Source organism: Aquarana catesbeiana, linkage group LG10 (assembly GCF_042186555.1).
Source record: "Aquarana catesbeiana isolate 2022-GZ linkage group LG10, ASM4218655v1, whole genome shotgun sequence".
NCBI lineage: Eukaryota > Metazoa > Chordata > Amphibia > Anura > Ranidae > Aquarana > Aquarana catesbeiana.
The window spans coordinates 219,600,590-219,614,518 of record NC_133333.1 but is presented as its reverse complement, the minus strand read 5'-3'; positions in this window follow the sequence as shown (position 1 = coordinate 219,614,518).

Sequence of the window (13,929 nt, the reverse complement as noted above, 5' to 3'; positions counted from 1 at the left end):
GAGGCTCTTTATCTTCTCAGATGGTAAAGCTGCCTGTTCCTCTTGGCAAAAAGCTTCCAGTTCCTGTAAATTCTTGGGCTGTCTTGCATGAACTGCACGTTTGAGATCTCCCCAGAGTGGCTCAATGATATTGAGGTCAGGAGACTGAGATGGCCACTCCAGATCCTTCACTTTATTCTGCTGTAGCCAAAGACAGGTCGACTTGGCCTTGTGTTTTGGATTATTGTCATGTTGGAATGTCCAAGTACGTCCCATGCGCAGCTTCCTGGCTGATGAATGCAAATGTTCCTCCGGTGTTTTTTGATAACATACTGCATTCATATTGTCATCAATTTTGACCAAATTTCTTGTGCCTTTGTAGCTCACATATCCCGAAAACATCAGTGATCCACCTCAGTGTTTCACAGTAGGAATGGTGTACCTTTCATCATAGGCCTTGTTGACTCCTCTCCAAATGTAGTGTTTATGGTTGTGGCCAAAAAGCTAAATTTTGGTCTCATTACTCCAAATGACTTTGTGCCAGAAGGTTTGAGGCTTGTCTCTGTGCTGTTTGGCGTATTGTAAGCGGGATACCTTGTGGCATTTGCGTAGTAATGGCTTTCTTCTGGCGACTCGCCCATGCAGCCCATCTTTCTTTCTTCTTTAAGTGCCTCCTTATTGTGAATGTTGAAACAGCCACACCACATGTTTTCAGAGAGTCCTGTATTTCACCTGAAATTATTTGTGGGTTTTTCTTTGCATCCCAAACTATTTTTCTGGCAGTTGTGGCTGAAGCATTAGTTGGTTTACCTGACCGTGGTTTGGTTTCAACAGAACCCCTCATTTTCCACTTCTTGATTAGAGTTTGAACACTGCTGATTGGCATTCTCAATTCCTTGGATATCTTTTTATATCCCTTTTCTGTTTTATACAGTTCAACTACCTTTTCCTGCAGATCCTTTGACAATTCTTTTGCTTTCCCCATGACTCAGAATCCAGAAACATCAGTGCAGCACTGGATGAAAGATGCAAGAGTCTGTCAGGAGTCCAGAAACTCATTGACCTTTTATACACACACAGTAATTACAAGCAAACCGATCACAGGTGAGGATGGTTCCCTTTAATAGCCATTCAAACCCCTTTGTGTCAACTTGCGTGCATGTTATCAGGCCAAAATCACCAAGGTATGTAAACTTTTGAACAGGGTCATTTTGGTAGTTTCTGTTGTCATTATGATTTAAAAAGAGTAAACGCAGTTAATCGATAATAAATGGCTTCATCCAAACACTAACCATGAGTGAAAGAAAAGTTTTTGTGTTATCATTCATATTCTCTAAAAAATGGCCAAGAAATCATAAATTCTGCCAGAGTATGTAAACTTATGAGCACAACTGTACTTGCCTTTAGCGAAGCGCGCGCACCACCTCCTGGTCACCGCTGAGGGAGCTGATATGTTCCCTCTGCGTTTCTTCTGGGTTTGCGGCTCCGGCGCCCCCCGATTACGTCACTTCCACATGCCGGAGTACCCGTTCCGGCAAGGTCCGGCAGCATCTGACGGATCTTCAGACGCATGCACCGCTGACATCAGGTGAAGGTGAATATTTCCTAAACCAGGTTTAGGAGATATTCATTTTAAGTACAGGTAAGCCTTATTATAGGCTTACCTGTAGGTAAAAATGTGTAAGCGGTATACAACCGCTTTAACAGACCCCGCCACCAACAACAGATCCCCAGCAACAATAGATGTCCCCACCAAAGCAATAGATCCACTACAGCAAAAATAGATCTCCTAGCAGCCAACATCAATAGACCCTTCAGCAGACAGTAGCAATGGACTTCTAACTCAACAGTAGACACCTCCCTTAACAGTAGATCCCCCCCCCCCAGCAACAATAGAGTCTCCCAACTATATATCCCACAGCAGCTAGAATGAATAGATCCTCCAGCAGATGCCGGCACCCCTTACCATTACATACATTCAATGCTAGAGGTGCCAGAACTGCATTCCCCACGTTCCTGACAAAAAAAAAAGCAGTGTATATATACACATTTTTTTGCCATGTTTATTTATTCATTAGCCCGGATCCTTGATGAAGTAGGGAATTTTGAAGCCCAAAACATGTTGTAAAAAAGCTTTGTAGGGCTCTCATCCTTTAAAGATTGGTCTGACGGCTTCAGGGGCTCTCAGTGATACCCTTCGCTGCCTCTAAAAGTTGGACTCCTATCCTGATTACCCTGGGGTCCAGCGCTCCACAGACTCACTTTTTTCTCTCCATTTGGAATAGATGACATTTGTTTCTGTCCATCCATGAATGTTATAAAAACCTGCACTGCACATACTGTGAAATGTCCTCCAGCCGGTGAACACTTTGGGGTTGATTTACCAAAACTGGAGAGTGCAAAATCTGGTGCAGCTCTGTATACAAACCAGGTTTTTTTTTTTTTGTTTTTTTTTGTCAAAGCTTAATTGAACAAGCTAATGTTAAAAGCTGATTGGCTACCATGCACAGCTGCACCAGATTTTACATTCTCACTTTTAGTAAATCAACCCCTGTCATCAACACTGTCCTCAGGTCCCACTAACAGGCCAGGTTTGCAAGATAACCGAAATACATCATTGTTGGTGATATCATTTGCTGCTCAGTGATTGCAGTATCCTAGTCTGCATCTCCCCAAGGTAATACATAAAACCTGGCCTGTTAGAGGGCCCTGAGGACAGGGTTGATGACCACTGCTCTATAGGACAATCTGATCACCGCTGAGTTGTTTCCTCCTCCAAGCGCCTCTATCCACCCTGCAATCCAATGTCCAAAAAGGTGCCAGTCCGATCGGTACCCTGTGTATTTAAGCAGGATACATAAATAAATAAATAAACAACGTGTCTATTGGGTCCAGCTAAGGGCCCTTTCACACTGGGGCGGTTTGCAGGCGCTATTGCGCTAATAATAACACCTGCAAACCTACCCGAAAGTGCCGCTGCTTTAATTCCAGTGTGAAAGCCCTAGTGCGGTGCGCTAACAGGACGGGAAAAAAAGTCCTGCTAGCAGCATCTTTGGAGCGGTGAAGGAGCGGAGTGTATACCGCTCCTTTACCGCTCCTGCCCATTGAAATCAATGGGACAGCGCGGCTATACCGCTGGCAAAGCGCCTCTGCAGAGGTGCTTTCCGGTGGTTTTCAACCCTTTTTTTACCCCCGCTAGCGGCTGCATACCGACGGTAAACCGCCGCTGACAATAGCGGCGCTTTACCGCTGACGCCGCCCCTGCCCCAGTGTGAAAGGGCCTTATTAGTGCCGTCTCTCTCACCTCGTCCAATCAGAGAATACTTTGCACAAATTGAGAAATTGCAAAGCGTTCTCTGAATGGCACCCATGCCGAGTGAATGACTTCTTATGTTTAGTAATTAGCAGGGACCCAGAAGGTAGTACAGATCACTGTTCTATCAGTGCCCACTGAGCTAGAGTAGCTCCAGGCTGGACCTATGTAACTATGCAAAAAATATCCATACCTGGAATTTAGCTTAAATAGTAACTCCACTTTTTGAAAAAAATATTCCCCTCTGGGTGATCGATGTACATTGCAGGGATTTTAACAAACTTTGTTGCAGATTCCTACCTTTTTTTTATTCTGAAGAAATTCCTGTGTGTTTGTCTGTGTCCATGTGTTAAGTGAATATAATGGGAGTGATTTCATAATTATCAATCAGCTGCTGCATCTGCAGGGCTAATGAGGTAAGTAGCAGGGTCTGCATCCCTTTAGATGTGATTCCTATTGGGAGTGTTTCACCAAAAATGAAATTTTTGTTGCAGGGGATGCCTGAAATCTGACTTGTATCTTAGTGCAGACTTCTGGGAAAATGAGTGAGCCAATCACACAAGCAGGAAATGACATATCTGGGGGGGGTACATTCTGTGTACAGAACACCTCCAGGTGCCCATATTGGATTTTACAGAAAATTACAGCGGCTGCAGATTGAAAAGGAAAGGTAATTTTTAATATCATTCAATTACAATTTGACTTGTGTCACAATTGTATGCGTTATATAGTTTTTTTATAATTTGCTATTTTTTTTCTCCACGAAAAGGAAGCCTGTGCTGAAATGCAGGAGCTGCCATTGTCACTCTCATAATGAAAATTCTAGTCGCCTGGATGCCTTACTGATCCAATGGCTTCAATACTTTGAGTCACAGGCCTGGTACAAATGTTCAGGTCAGCCATTCTGATTTCACTGGCAGCATGCTTGTGTGAGTGATTCAAAACTCTGGCCAGAAACAGCCAAGGAGGGTAGCATTTTCAGGCATAGATCAGCAATGGCACTCCTGGGATTTCTGGATTGGCAGGTTTCCTTTAACATCTTTTTATACCTGAATATCTGTGAATAGCAGGACGGAGCGGCTCTGAGCGAATCGATTAGACTGCAGGCTGAGCAGCAGCTGGTTAATAAAACTGACACAAGAAAATATCAGCAGGTGGTAATGTCAATAAGAACTGCGGGAGGTTAGTTATCCTGTAATGACGGAGACCATAATCAGCCTCGAAGAGCAGATGCCATTAATGGCGGAGAGAATGAGGTGTCTGTGTAAGACCGAAGCTGTATGTTCATAGGTGATGACAGGCTGAGGTCACCTGATTCTATGCTGACCGCACACTATAATCAACCTGTTTTTATTACCATTGTTTGTTCCGGCAATTCGCTCACACACCTGCTTTATACGCTTTCATGTTCAGATTAAAAAGCAATCATATCCCAGACAATTTGTGTGCATTCCGCTCACGTTTGATATTAGTTTGAGACATTCAGACATTATTCACAGGTGGCTACTTCCATCAAAGGAACTGACTTCCTTCAGATTACAGATGAATCTGCCTTCCTGCACATGTGCATCTAACTTCAATTATAGGTGGATCTGATGTCCATTACAGGTGAATCTGACTTCTTCACAAGTGTGTAGCAAGGTCCCAGGCCTCCTTTGATTTAATGAGAACCTCCAGAGCCAGGGAAAGCTGACATCCTGTATGTAGTGGGTTGTGAGGCATTAGTGGGTGCAGATTAGTTAAAGTTATTGGGCTCCAGACACTTCTTGAATGCAAAAGAAAGTTTATTTCTCTTAACAAACTTTTTGTTGAAGAGAGGGTTAGGACCAGGACACCCTTAGGTAGTTGCAAGATTAATTGGCAGACTCAGAGACTTCAACAGGAGGTCAGCCATGCAGGGAAAGGCATCCAGCGAGATGCCACATCTGCATGTGTAGGAATGCTGTCTCCTATGGTAACAGTCTTTAACAGTTCCTAACACAAACATAACAGTTCCTTCATTTTCACTACATTCGTTCCTTGTAGTTCTTCAGCAAACTGAGCTCCCGGTCTCTCACTAGACCCACTGATTCACTGCCACTGAATCCCTTGAGCTCCTCCAATCTTCACGGTGGTATCTTCCTCAAGCGTCACCCCTGCCTCTATGCTGGGTCCATAGCTTGGCACTCTAGATACTTCTCAAGCTTCTCCCACACTGGCCTGCTCGATCCCTGGCTTACCACACAAGGCTGCTCTGCAAGCATCACCTCTGCTGGCTGGCTTGATACCCACTGAAGTTTCCTGATTCTTCACTGTCCCCGATTGGTGAGAATGCTGCTCCGGTACTTGCTTCAGTTACTCACTGTGGTCCCTGGTAATTAGGCGGATAGTCCCTTACTGGTGACAGCTTCCCCTCTACCTCCGACCACGACAGGTTCTCCGGCTTGGCAGAACCGTCACTCTTGGTTGGACTGCAGGCCGCAGTGCCAACACTGCGCTGCTCTCTTGCTTCTAGATAGGCCCTCAGACAGCCTAGCAGCCAGATGTGCCCGGGATAGGCCCAATCTCTGGCCTAGCAGCCCAGGCAATATAACACACGTCCACCCAGACAGCCATCCAGGTGGCACAGCACACAGATCACCTGACTCCATCGCAATATATAGGCTCTCCCAGCAGGCCAAAGGATTCAAGAAAATCCCTGCCCAATAGCTGAGACACCCATAACCCGACCTTGCGTTGCCCTTCTCATATCTAGTACCACCAAGTACCTGGCCACCTAGTGGTAGAAGAGAAAAGTGCAACGAGGCCAAACATAGGGAGAAATCAATAGATCTCTAACAATCAACCAGGATAATTATTCCTGGCAGGTAAATTTGTGAGGAGCTCCCTTACTACGATGCTACAAGTGGATCTGATTTCCATTACAGGTACATTTGACTTCCTCACAGCTGGAACTGATGTCCTCTACAGGTGGATATGATGTCCATTACAGGTACAGCTGACATCTTTACAGGTGGATATGGCTTCCATTACAGGTACATTTAACGTCGTCACAGGTGGATCTGAGAACTCCATTACAGGTACATCTGACTTCTTCACAAGTGGATCTGACTTCCTTCACAAGTGGATTTGATGTCCATTACAGGTACATCTGACTTCTTCACAGGTAGATCTGACGTCAATTACAGTTACATATAATTTCTTCACAGGTGGATCTGACATCCATTACAGGTGCATCTGACTTCTTCATAGGTGGACCTGACATCAATTACAGGTAAATCTGACTTCTTCACAGGTAGATCTGAAGTCTATTACAGGTAAATCTGACTTCTTCACAGTTGGATCTGAAGTCCATTACAGGTACATCTGACTTCTTCACAGGTGGATTGGACTTCTTCTACAGCTGTATCCGACTTTCTTCACAGGTTGATCTGACTTCCATCACAGGTTGATCTGACGTCTTCACAGCTGGATTGGACTTCTCCTACAGCTGTATCCTACTTCCTTCACAGGTAGAACTGATTTCCATTACATGTGGATCTGACCTCTTACAGAAGTGGATCTGAATTCTTTCCCAGGTGCACTAACCTGATTCTAAGCTGCATCAATCTGCTTCAAGCTGTTTTTGCATTCCCATTGAATGGCATTGTGGGATAAACTGCTTTAATCTGAACATAAATCTGTTGACAGGTCCTACAAGTGTTCTGTGGTGGGGGACATAACTGACATCCCATTCTGTATTTGCTCTAACATTTGTATGGCACGGCATCCATGTGACCTGCCTTATAGGCTGTTTACAGCTCCCGTTGTGATGTTACATTTCAGTGAGCTCCTTGGCTCCAGTGGCAGCAGAAAAGATTTCCATTTCAGATTGCTAAGCAGGGAGCGCAGGGAGTCCAGACACATTCTGGGAGCTTGTGATTGTTTTAAATAACACTCAGTCTTTTCATGGTCGATTATGCAAAATCATTGTGGATAAAATCCCATTTTTAGTGTGCGTGGGTACTGCCCGCCCCAGTAATGGAATGTGTCACGTCTGACAGCTCTGAGCTGTCAAATCCGACTTCTTGTAGGGCTAATAGCAGCCGGGGACCGAAGGCAGCACACGGATCCCCCACAGGCGTGCAAGACTTTGTCCAATGCCACCACAGGCTGTCCGCGCCAATGTATCACAGCATGAGGCTGCAGCTGCCTCCCCTGCTGACGCAGCTGTGCTCTGCATGACGACTACCTACCTACGTCACAAGGCTGGGTGTTCATGGCCTGCCCACCAGACTGAGCCCTGTGCCATGCCAATCCAGATCTGCTGCAAAGAGCCGCCACAAAACAGATCAATAAAATGCCATAATAGGGACAATAATTATGTGTAATTACTGACTCACAGTTCATTTACAGCTACAGCTGCCTGACAAAAAGTTAATCCATATTGATCCATCTACAGTGGCCCAGGGGTCTCAAACTGGCGGCCCTGCAGCTGTTGTGAAACTACAAGTCCCATGAGCCATTGCAAGGCTGACAGTTACAGGCATGACTCCCACAGGCAGAGGCATGATGGGAATTGTAGTTTTGCAACAGCTGGAGGGCCACCAGTTTGAGACCCTTGAATTCTACACATACCATTTATCTGTACCACCTGCAAGATCAATCACTTCTCCAGCTTCAACACAGCTCATCTATTGCTCCATCTACACACAGCTCATCTACTACTCCATCTACACACAGCTCATCTGCTGCTTCATCTACACACAGCTCATCTACTGCTTCATCTACACACAGCTCATCTACTGCTCCATCTACACACAGCCCATCTACTGCTCCATCTACACACAGCTCATCTACTGCTTCATCTACACACAGCTCATCTACTGCTTCATCTACACACAGCTCATCTACTGCTTCATCTACACACAGCTCATCTACTGCTTCATCTACACACAGCTCATCTACTGCTTCATCTACACACAGCTCATCTACTGCTCCATCTACACACAGCTCATCTACTGCTCCATCTACACACAGCTCATCTACTGCTCCATCTACACACAGCTCATCTACTGCTCCATCTACACACAGCTCATCTACTGCTCCATCTACACACAGCTCATCTACTGCTCCATCTACACACAGCTCATCTACTGCTCCATCTACACAAAGCTCATCTACTGCTTCATCTACACACAGCTCTTCTACTGCTCCATCTACACAAAGCTCATCTACTGCTTCATCTACACACAGCTCATCTACTGCTCCATCTACACACAGCTCATCTACTGCTCCATCTACACACAGCTCATCTACTGCTTCATCTACACACAGCTCATCTACCGTTCCATCTGTACACACAGCTCATCTACTGCTCCATCAGTACACACAGCTCATCTACTGCTCCATCTGTACACATAGCTCATCTACTGCTCCATCTGTACACATAGCTCATCTTCTGCTCCATCTGTACACACAGCTCATCTACTGCCCCATCTGTACACACAACTCATCTACTGCTCAGTCTACACACAGCTCATCTACTGCTCCATCTGTACACACAGCTCATCTACTGCTTCATCTACACACAGCTCATCTACTGCTCAGTCTACACACAGCTCATCTACTGCTCCATCTGTACACATAGCTCATCTACTGCTCCATCCGTACACACAGCTTATCTACTGCTCCATCTGTACACACAACTCATCTACTGCTCAGGCTACACACAGCTCATCTACTGCTCCATCTACACACAGCTCATCTACTGCTCCATCTGTACACATAGCTCATCTACTGCCCCATCTGTACACACAGCTCATCTCCTGCTTCATCTACACTAAGGATGAGCTCAGGTGTGTTCGCACGCGCAGAGCCTGCCAGGAAGTCAGCACTGCGGAGAGCTAATCACAAGCAGTGAGACATTTTCCCGATCTCTGCAGCCGCGCATCGGGAAATGTCTCACTGCTTGCGATTAGCGCTCCGCAGTGCCGACTTCCTGGCAGGCTCTGTGCATGCAGCTTGCGAACACGCCTGAGCTCATCCTTAATCTACACACACAGCTCATCTACTGCTCCATCTGTACACACAGCTCATCTACTGCTCCATCTGTACACACAGCTCATCTACTGCTCCATCTGTACACACAGCTCATCTACTGCCCCATCTGTACACTCAGCTCATCTACTGTTCCATCTGTACACTCAGCTCATCTACTGCCCCATCTGTACACTCAGCTCATCTACTGTTCCATCTGTACACACAGCTCATCTACTGCCCCATCTGTACACACAGCTCATCTACTGTTCCATCTGTACACTCAGCTCATCTACTGCTCCATCTGTACACACAGGTTATCCACTGCTTGAATCTACTACTCCAGCTGCACACAGGTCATATGCGGCTCCAGCTTCCCATACTATTCATCTACTGCTCTAGCAACGCACACAGTTTTTTTACCTGCACACACAGTTTATCTACTTCTTAAGCTGCAGACAGTTTGTCTACTGCTTTAGCTACAAACACTATTTATTTACTGCTTCAGAGGCCCACGCTGTTCATCTAGAGCTCCAGCTAAAGGCACAGCTCATCTACTGCTCCAGCTGCACACACAGTTTATTATTATTATACAGGATTTATATAGCGCCAACAGTTTATGCAACGCTTTACAACTTTCTTTTACTACTACAGCTGCACACACCGTTCCTTTACTACTCCAGCTGCACATACAGTCGCTTTACTACTACAGCTGCACACACAATTAATTTACTACTACAGCTGCATCCATCACATTCGCCCACTGATCCAGCAGCACACATTACCTTCACTTTTTTCTCCAGTGATGCAGGTACTGAGTGAGCCTGAGACACAACTTTCCAGAGTCACAGCATGTATTTAAATTAAAACCATTTTTGTTACTGCGCCCCCCTCCCCCACCCCCCCTCCATTTCACGTGCTTGATTATGATGAGTGAGCTGAGAGATTATATTGATTTGCTCACAGTTTGCAGTTTCTTCCAGAACTGCCCATTCTTCACCTCTAACTCATCTCTGTGGAGCCGGCTGCTGGATGTCACTGCAGAACAAGCCCGGATTCTGAAGTTATCGATCGCCAAGTGCAGCGTTAACATGACTGATGCCAAAGTCTTGCCCAGGTATGAGAGCTGTGCTGCAGACAAATAGCGGCTGATAGGATGAGTGGATAACTGTTAGCGAGATGAAGAGGCTTCCCTGACCTTACAGAGTGGCCACCGCAGGCCAGAGGGCTGAGAAAATCCATTTCCAAACAGGCGGAGTTTTATAGAACTGGATCTTTCCCCTATACTCAGATACTGTGATCAGATCCAAAACTGCCTGATCACTTCTTATTCTCACAAACAGCTTAGAACAGAAAGAGGTCCTGATGTGCGGAAAGGTGATCCAGGTGTAGCGGCACCCCTGTAGAGGCTGCTGAAAGTTGTGGCCCACATGTCACCCTGCCCAGCTTGGCATTCACTTCCCAATCACCTTGGAGACAATGAACAGTCCATGTGATTGTTTTTGTTATTTTTATTGAGGGATTTAAACTTGGATAGGGATAGGAATATATAGGATGCTCAGCAGAGTTTCAGAACAGTCAATTTGGGACAGAACTATGTACAATCTTTATACAAGACACTTCCGCAAACTCCTCCATCACAACACTTGCTTGCAGACTATCACTCCCTCTTCCTCCTGCACAACACTTGACTTCAGGCACAGCTAGCACATGGTTAGGCCCAACTCTGACTACTCAGTCGGGCCTTATGCCGCATACACATGACCGGACTTTTCTGCATGAAAGGTCCGATGGAACGCATCCGTCGGACAATTCGATCGTGTGTGGGCTTCATCTGACCTTTTCTGACGAAAAATCTGACGGACCTTAGAAATAGAACAAATTTCAAATCTTTCCGACGGACTCAATTCCTTTTGAACAAACCATTTGTCTGTATGCTAGTCCGACGGACCAAAAACGGCGCAAGGGCAGCTATTGGCTACTGGCTATTGAACTTCCTTTTCTAGTACAGGTTGTACGTCATCACGTTCGAAACTATTAGACTTTGGTTGGATCGTGTGTAGGCAAGTCCGTTTTGTTGGAACTCCATCGAAAAGTCCTTCGGAGTTCAGTCCGATGAGAAGTCCGCTCGTGTGTACGCGGAATTAGAGATTGCCATTTGAAGGCAGGGACCACGGGCCCCTTTGGTGTAACAAAAATAGAATAGAAAGTCTTTAGTGCTAGCTGTCCTATGGTGGACTACTGCTCCCAGCAATCCCTCTTCAGGTGCATAACATTAGCAAACAAAAAACACAACGACTCCTGCGCACAGGTGGATCACCATATAAAAGATGCGTCAACACAGGCCTTGCTGCCCTCAGGGATGGGGAATCCTAGTGCAAACCGAAATATAAGAAAAACAAGGGCGCACCAGCCTTGTGCATTAACTTTTTAAAAAATATTTAATATAAAAAGATAAAATGAAACGACTCACAAGCAATAGATGGAGAAGGCACAGCATATAGTGTACCGACAGCTAGCATGCAGCTTAGGATGAGCGATGCCTTCCAAAAGTCGCGGAGGGACGCACAAACATCACAATCAGCTATCACAATCAGCTTACGCGTTTCGAAGGGAACGTCCCTTCGAAACAGCACAACTCTGATGAAGAAGGGACGTTCCCTTTGAAACGCGTAAGCTGATTGTGATAGCTGATTGTGATGTTTGTGCGTCTCTCCGCGACTTTTGGAAGGCATCGCTCATCCTAAGCTGCATGCTAGCTGTCGGTACACTATATGCTGTGCCTTCTCCATCTATTGCTTGTGAGTCATTTCATTTTATCTTTTTATATTAAATATTTTTTAAAAAGTTAATGCACAAGGCTGGTGCGCCCTTGTTTTTCTTATATTTCAATCCCTCTTCAGGCCCTGCCAGCCCTCCTGGCTGCAGCTTCCCAACTCCACTGCCCGTCACATTACAATCTTCACTGGCTTCACACCCAGATCTGACTGTTTCCTCTCTGGCATGCCTTTCCAGTACTCCAGATAGCTACTCCAGATAGCCCATGTCACTCACCGGCCCTCCTGGCCTTTCACACACCGGTGGTTCCCTCCTGAAGATTTGCCCGGCAGTACTAGCTCCCTCTGTCCTCTCTGTGCCTCCTGTCCAGATCCTTAATGCATTCCTGAATGGATCCTTCCTGCACCCAAGTCCCAGGCCCAAGTTCACCCCCCCAGACTGGGGAGCGCCCTCAGAGGCCCCGACAGCCTAGTACTCCATCCTCAGTTCTTCCACCCGACAACTCCTTCCCAGCTGGGCTGACCTGGGTATATCAAGGAGGCCTGCCCCCTGCCAATCCTAGATGGGGATTGGTCAGGGCTCCGAGAGACACCTCAGTCAGCTCCACCTCTCTTCCCCTCCTCTCTTCTAGAATCATCTAGAAGCCAGAGGGAGGTAACCGAGAAATGATGATATCTGTGAGTCACCAGCCTACTATGAGACACTCCCAGCCCACGTAGATCAAAACAAAAAGGCCTAGGCCTGTCTAAATTTACCTGCTCTAACCAAAAAACCTTACTTCTAACACCTACCTAGGTAAAGGGTTCTACACAGGTGATGAATAAATTCTGACCCTGAGAACAGACTGAATTGGATTTCTAGATGCCACCATAAGTTGCGCTTGCAATATAACAAAGGAAGGTCAACACTGACCATATGGGGGCACATATTGCAGATACTAGACATGTGCAGTTCTTTCCGTTCCGAATTGAAATTCTGACAAATGTTTTGTTATTCGAAAATTCGGATGTATACAAATTTCCAAATTACAATAGTAACAAATTTAAACTAAATAACTAATCAAAATTTCAGACGAAATACGAATAGTTTTCAAATCGAATTTGAATTTGTGAAGCGAATAGAATAGAAAATAAAGGAATAGACTAGAAAAGAATATAATAGAAAATAAAAGAATAGAATATAACAGAGTAAAATAGAACAGATAACAAAAACAAAGAATAGAGTAAAACAGAACAAAATAGAATAGAAAATAAAATAACAGAATAGAAAAGAAAATAAAGGAATAGAATAAAGAATTGAATAGAATAAAATAGAAACAATCTTCTGAAATTCGAATTTTAAATACAATAAACTCAAATGGAATAGAAAAGAATATAACAATTTCCCATGCCAATAAAATAAATTTGAATAGAATAGAAAATAAAAGAATAGAATTGACTAGAATAGAATAGAACTATAGCATAGGATAGAAACAATATAACCATCTTCCGAAATTCTAATTTTGAATAGAATAAATTTGAATGGAATAGAAAATAATAGAATAGAAAATTGAATAATAGAAATGAATAGGATAGAAAGAATATACCAATATAACCGTTTTTCAAAAACTGAATTTCGAATAGAATAGAAAATTAAAGAATAGATAAAAACAATAGAATAGAATGGAATAGAAACAATATAACCACCTTCCAAAATTCGAATTTCGATTAGAATAAGTTTGATTACGAATAGATTTAGATTTGAATGCAATTCAAATGGAATTAGAAAAATTCAAATCGATTTGAATTAATCAAACAAATTTGGACAACAAATTAAACAAATTTAACCAAATAAATTTATGTAAATATCAAATCGAAACAAAA